Source organism: Moschus berezovskii, chromosome 8, assembly GCF_049115385.1.
Source record: "Moschus berezovskii isolate FMDL1 chromosome 8, NW_MosBer_1.0, whole genome shotgun sequence".
NCBI lineage: Eukaryota > Metazoa > Chordata > Mammalia > Artiodactyla > Moschidae > Moschus > Moschus berezovskii.
The window spans coordinates 112,205,314-112,210,686 of record NC_142467.1 but is presented as its reverse complement, the minus strand read 5'-3'; the positions used below and the strand labels follow the sequence as shown (position 1 = coordinate 112,210,686).

Below are 5,373 nucleotides of genomic sequence, written 5' to 3'. Positions count from 1 at the left end.
ATAAAGATTCCTGGGAGAAATATCAATAACCTCAGATATGCAGATGACACCATCCTTATGGCAGAAAGTGAAGAGGAACTTAAAAAAGCCTCTTGATGAAAGTGAAAGAGGAGAGTGAAATGGTTGGCTTGAAGCTCAACATGCAGAAATCGAAGGTCATGTCATCTGGTCCCATCACTTCATGAGAAATAGATGGGGAAACAGTCGAAACAGTGTCAGATGCTATTTTTTTTGGTTCCAAAATCACTGTGGATGCTGATTGCAGCCATGAAAATAAAAGGCTCTTACTCTTGGAAGGAAAGTTATGGCCAACCTAGATAACATATTAAAAAGCAGAGACATTACTTTGCCAACCAAGGTCCGTCTAGTCAAGGCTATGGTTTTTCCCGTGGTCATGTATGGATGTGAGAGTTGGACTGTGAAGAAAGCTGATCGCCGAAGAATTGATGCTTTTGAACTGTGGTGCTGGAGAAGACTCTTGAGAGTCCCTTGGACTGCAAGGAGATCCAACCAGTCCATTCTAAAGGAGATCAATCCTGGGTGTTCATTGGAAGGACTGATGCTAAAGCTGAAGCTCCAATACTTTGGCTACCTCATGCGACGAGTTGACTCACTGGAAAAAGCTCTGATGCTTGGAGGGATTGGGGGCAGGAGGAGAAGAGTACGACAGAGAATGAAATGGCTGGATGGCATCACCGACTCGATGGAGGTGAATTTGAGTGAACTCCAGGAGTTGGTGATGGACACGGAGGCTTGGCGTGCTGTGATTCATGGGGTCACAAAGTGTCGGACACTACTGAGCGACTGAACTGAACTGAACTGAACTGAGAAATAAACTAGATGATATTTTCTGATGTATTTACATGAGAAACATAGAAACAAATTGTTTCTGTAATTTCAAGGCTTTGAGTCAAGTTGATATTTTACTTAGTAGTTTTCTCAGTGATGTTTTTTCCTCAGAGTAAATATAATAGGATTCAACTTTGAGATCCAAACTGTGTAGAAAAGAGAGATCAGCTTCCCAGTTTCTTCAGATGGATTTTGTTTGGGCTGTAAACAGGTGGTAGAGGCTGTGCCGTAGAATAAGACCACCACTGTGAGGTTAGACGAGCAAGTGGAGAAGGCTTTAGCCCTCCCTCTGGCAGATGGCGATTTCAGAATGTTGGTGATGTTTTTGCCATAGGAGACCACAGTCAACAGAAATGGAACCATGATGAACACCACTGCAACTCCACAGACTGCTGTCTTGTTCGTAAATGCGTCCCCACAAGCAAGCTTGAATACTAGGGAGAGGTCACAGAAAAAATGATTAATTGTGATAGACACACAAAAGGGCAGAGAGAAAACCTGCCATGTTTGCCCAGTTACAACAGGGACTCCACTGACCCAGGAGGCAATGACCAGCTGGACACAGACCTGGAAGCTCAAGATCAGACCATAGTGAAGAGGGTTACAAATGGCCATGTAGCGGTCATAGACCATCACGGCCAGGAGTAGACACTCTAAACCTCCAAACAGAAGGACAAAACACGTTTGTGTAGCACAGGCAATGAAGGAAATGTGCCCTTTCTGTCTCAGGAGGTCCGTGAGCATTCTTGGGATAGTGACAGTCACATAACAGATTTCTACAATGGAAAAGTTGTTGAGGAAAAAGTACACGGGGGTCTGGAGAGTAGGATCAATTCTTTTTATCAGTACAATGACACTATTGCACATCATGATGGTCAGATAGAGGACTAAAAATATCCCCAAAAGAATCCATTGGAAATTGGGAGTATCAGAAAACCTCAAAAGAATGAATTCCATCATTGTGGTGATATTTGGTTTTTCTGTTCTTACATCTGTGGATATGGTAAATTCAAGACAGTTAATTCATTGACGTTTTTGAGCAATATTTCCCTTCTGTTAACTGGATCAGATGCATGAACGTATTCACATAATCCTTGCGAGTACTGCTGCCTTTGCCTTGCTCAGTTTCTAAGACATGAGATTTGAAACCTCAGCGATGAACTGACGTGCAGTTAAAGTCAATTAGAGAAATAAAATCTCCATTGTCTCATACTTGGATGTAGTGATACCAGAGGCCTTCCCTGGTATCTCGGCAGTAAAAGAATCGGCCTGAAATGCAGGAGATATGGGAGATATAGGTTTTATCCATGGGTAAGGAAGATCCCTTGGAGGAGGGGATGGCAACCCACTCCAGTATTCTTGCCTAGAGTATTCCATGGACAAGAAGCATGATGGGCTATGGTCCATGGGATCACAAAGAGTCAGACATGACAGAAGTGACTGAGCAGCAGCAGAACTGATACCAGAAACAATAAGATGTATGCATTTTTATTTAAAGCTGATTGTGCAGCAATAGTATTAAATTATTTCACCCCTTTTAAAACTGAAATTATATATGACACAGGCTTGCTATTGTTTTACTTTGGGTTCATCAATTTCTTTTTCTGTACCTATTGACTTATTCCATTTCCTTTCAATTCAAAGCTTTTCACTTAAAACTTTTGCCTAATTTTTATTCATAACATTTTAAGCCCTCCAATTTCTACTTCAATGAGAACTGACTTTCCTAAACTCAGTCCTTGTTACTGGGGGACAGATACGTGTAATCGTGTTGTTCTCGTCTGTGTACCTCACCCATCGGTTATGCTACACATGGAAAGCATGTTACATCATGGGGTCCAATAACGTTCCCTATTAATACCCACTGTACACTGCATTACAAATACCAATTAACCTTTAACTCAGTCCATAAATATGACCCATTCTTCATGATATTTGGGGTTCCCTGATAGCTCAGTTGGTAAAGAATCCACCTGCAATGCAGGAGATACCGGTTTGATTCCAAGGTCAGGAAGATCCACTGAAGAAGGGATAGGCTACCCACTCCAGTGTTCTCGGTCTTCCCTTGTGCCTCAGCTGGTAAAGAATCTTCATGCAAGGCGGGAGACTGGGTTCAATTCCTGGGTTGGGAAGATCCCCTGGAGAAGGGAAAGGTTGCTCACTCAAGTATTCTGGCCTGGAGAATTCTATGGACTGTCCATGTGGTCATAAAGAGTCAGACATGACTGAATGATTTTCACTTTCATGATATTTTAATATAGTCTGTTCTTAACCTATGTGATTCTCTGATCCATTGTCAGCTACTTCCCTTACAACCAAATAAAATACTTCCTATAAAATTCCTTTGTAATTTTATCTAATAAATGTAACTTTATTTAAACCCTATGATTATTTGTTTTAGGAATGCAAGTGGCAAAAGCATATGAGTGTGACTAACACACACACACACACACACAGAGGCCTGTTACCTTGCTTCACTTCAAATTCATGTAATCAGTTACCATCAGGCAGTCAACACTGTGTGACAATTTTCATAACACTTTATTAATGATTGTTTTCTGTGTTTTCATATTTCATTAAATCTACTATGTCTGTTCCCATCTTCCAGCTCCACAAACTATTGTTTTTGAATTAATACTTTGTTTAAAAAATTGAGTCAACAAATGTTCTCTCTTATTTCTCTCTTTCCACTACAATTAGTTTTCAAAATTATCTTAAGTGAAAGTTTTATTATAAATACTATTATTATTATTGCTATTTCAATTATTTCTAACTTTATCATTAAAAAAGTAAAGAAATACATTGGTTAATTTAAGTTAACTAATTTTCAGATAAAGATCTCAGAATTTCAAATTTTTCTGTTTTATCGTTTTTATCTTAAACCTCAAAACAGAACTACTTTTAAATAAAACTATCTAACATCTTACCTTCATGAATTTACATGAAGTTATCTATGAGAATATAGATGTTTTGACCCTGTAAATTTTTACAGTTCTTTTGAATCAGGAAGTCACTGTCATTCTGGAGACTTCTCAAAGATCAGCTGCTCTTATGTAGGAAGTAGTCATGGTTACCCTGGGGGACATTTTCTCTTGAGTATCAGTTTAATTTCTAGAAGACTGCTTCTGTTCAGTGATCATCTGGGTTTATGTTTTAAAACTGCTTTTTCTGTAGATGATTTGTCCTCTGAAGCTCTTTCTTGACATAAAGGTTCCCCTCTGTGGGGGTGGAAAAAATTTCCAGATGTTCAAACAGGTTTTTGAAAAGGCAGAGGCACCAGAGATCAAACTGCCAAATTCCGCTGGATCATGGAGAAAGAAAGAGAGTTCCAGAAAAACATCTATTTCTGCTTCATTGACTATGTCAAAACCTTTGACTGTGTGGACCACAATAAACTGTGGAACATTCTGAAAGAGATGGGAATCCCAAACCACCTGACCTGCCTCTTGAGAAACCTGTATGCAGGTCAGGAAGCAACGTTTAGAACTGTATACGGAACAACAGACTGGTTCCAGATAGGAAAAGGAGTACATCAAGGTTGTATATTGTCACCCTGCTTATTTAACTTATATGCAGAGTACATCATGAGGAATGCTGGACTGGAAGAAGCACAAGCTGGAATCAAGATTGCCGGGAGAAATATCAATAACCTCAGATATGCAGATAACACCACCCTTATGGCAGAAAGTGAAGAGGAACTCAAAGGCCTCTTGATGAAAGTGAAAGAGGAGAGTGAAAAGGTTGGCTTGAAGCTCAACATTCGGAAAACAAAGATCATGGCATCTGGTCCCATCACTTCATGGGAAATAGATGGGGAAACAGTGGAAACAGTGTCAGACTTTATTCTTTTTGGGCTCCAAAATCACTTCAGATGCTGATTGCAGCCATGAAATTAAAAGACACTTGCTCCTTGGAAGAAAAGTTATGACCAACCTAGATAGCATATTAAAAACCAAAGACATTACTTTGCCAACCAAGGTCCGTCTAGTCAAGGCTATGGTTTTTCCCGTGGTCATGTATGGATGTGAGAGTTGGACTGTGAAGAAAGCTGATCGCCAAAGAATTGATGCTTTTGAACTGTGGTGCTGGAGAAGACTCTTGAGAGTCCCTTGGACTGCAAGGAAATCCAACCAGTCCATTCTAAAGGAGATCAATCCTGGGTGTTCATTGGAAGGACTGATGCTAAAACTGAAACTCCAATACTTTGGCCACCTCATGCGATGAGTTGACTCACTGGAAAAGAGTCTGTTGCTAGGAGGGATTGGGGGTAGGAGGAGACGGGGATGGCAGAGAGTGAGATGGCTGGATGGCATCACCGACTCGATGGACATGAGTTTGAGTGAACTCTGGGAGTTGATGATGGACAGGGAGGCCTGGCGTGCTGTGGTTCAGGGGGTCGCAAAGAGTTGGACACGACTGAGCGACTGAACTGAACTGAACTGAACTGAACCAATAGTACTTTCTGGAAAAAAAATTAAAACTCAATTTATTGCATTTCAGACCATTAGTAATTGCTATAAGTTT

The 5,373-nt window shown here is 40.4% G+C and overlaps 1 pseudogene; it reads right to left on the bottom strand.

Annotated features, from left to right (window-relative positions):
- Window positions 1–910: 910 nt before the first annotated feature.
- LOC148777210 (olfactory receptor 10AG1-like) lies at window positions 911–1,845 on the bottom strand (annotated as a pseudogene).
- Window positions 1,846–5,373: the final 3,528 nt, after the last annotated feature.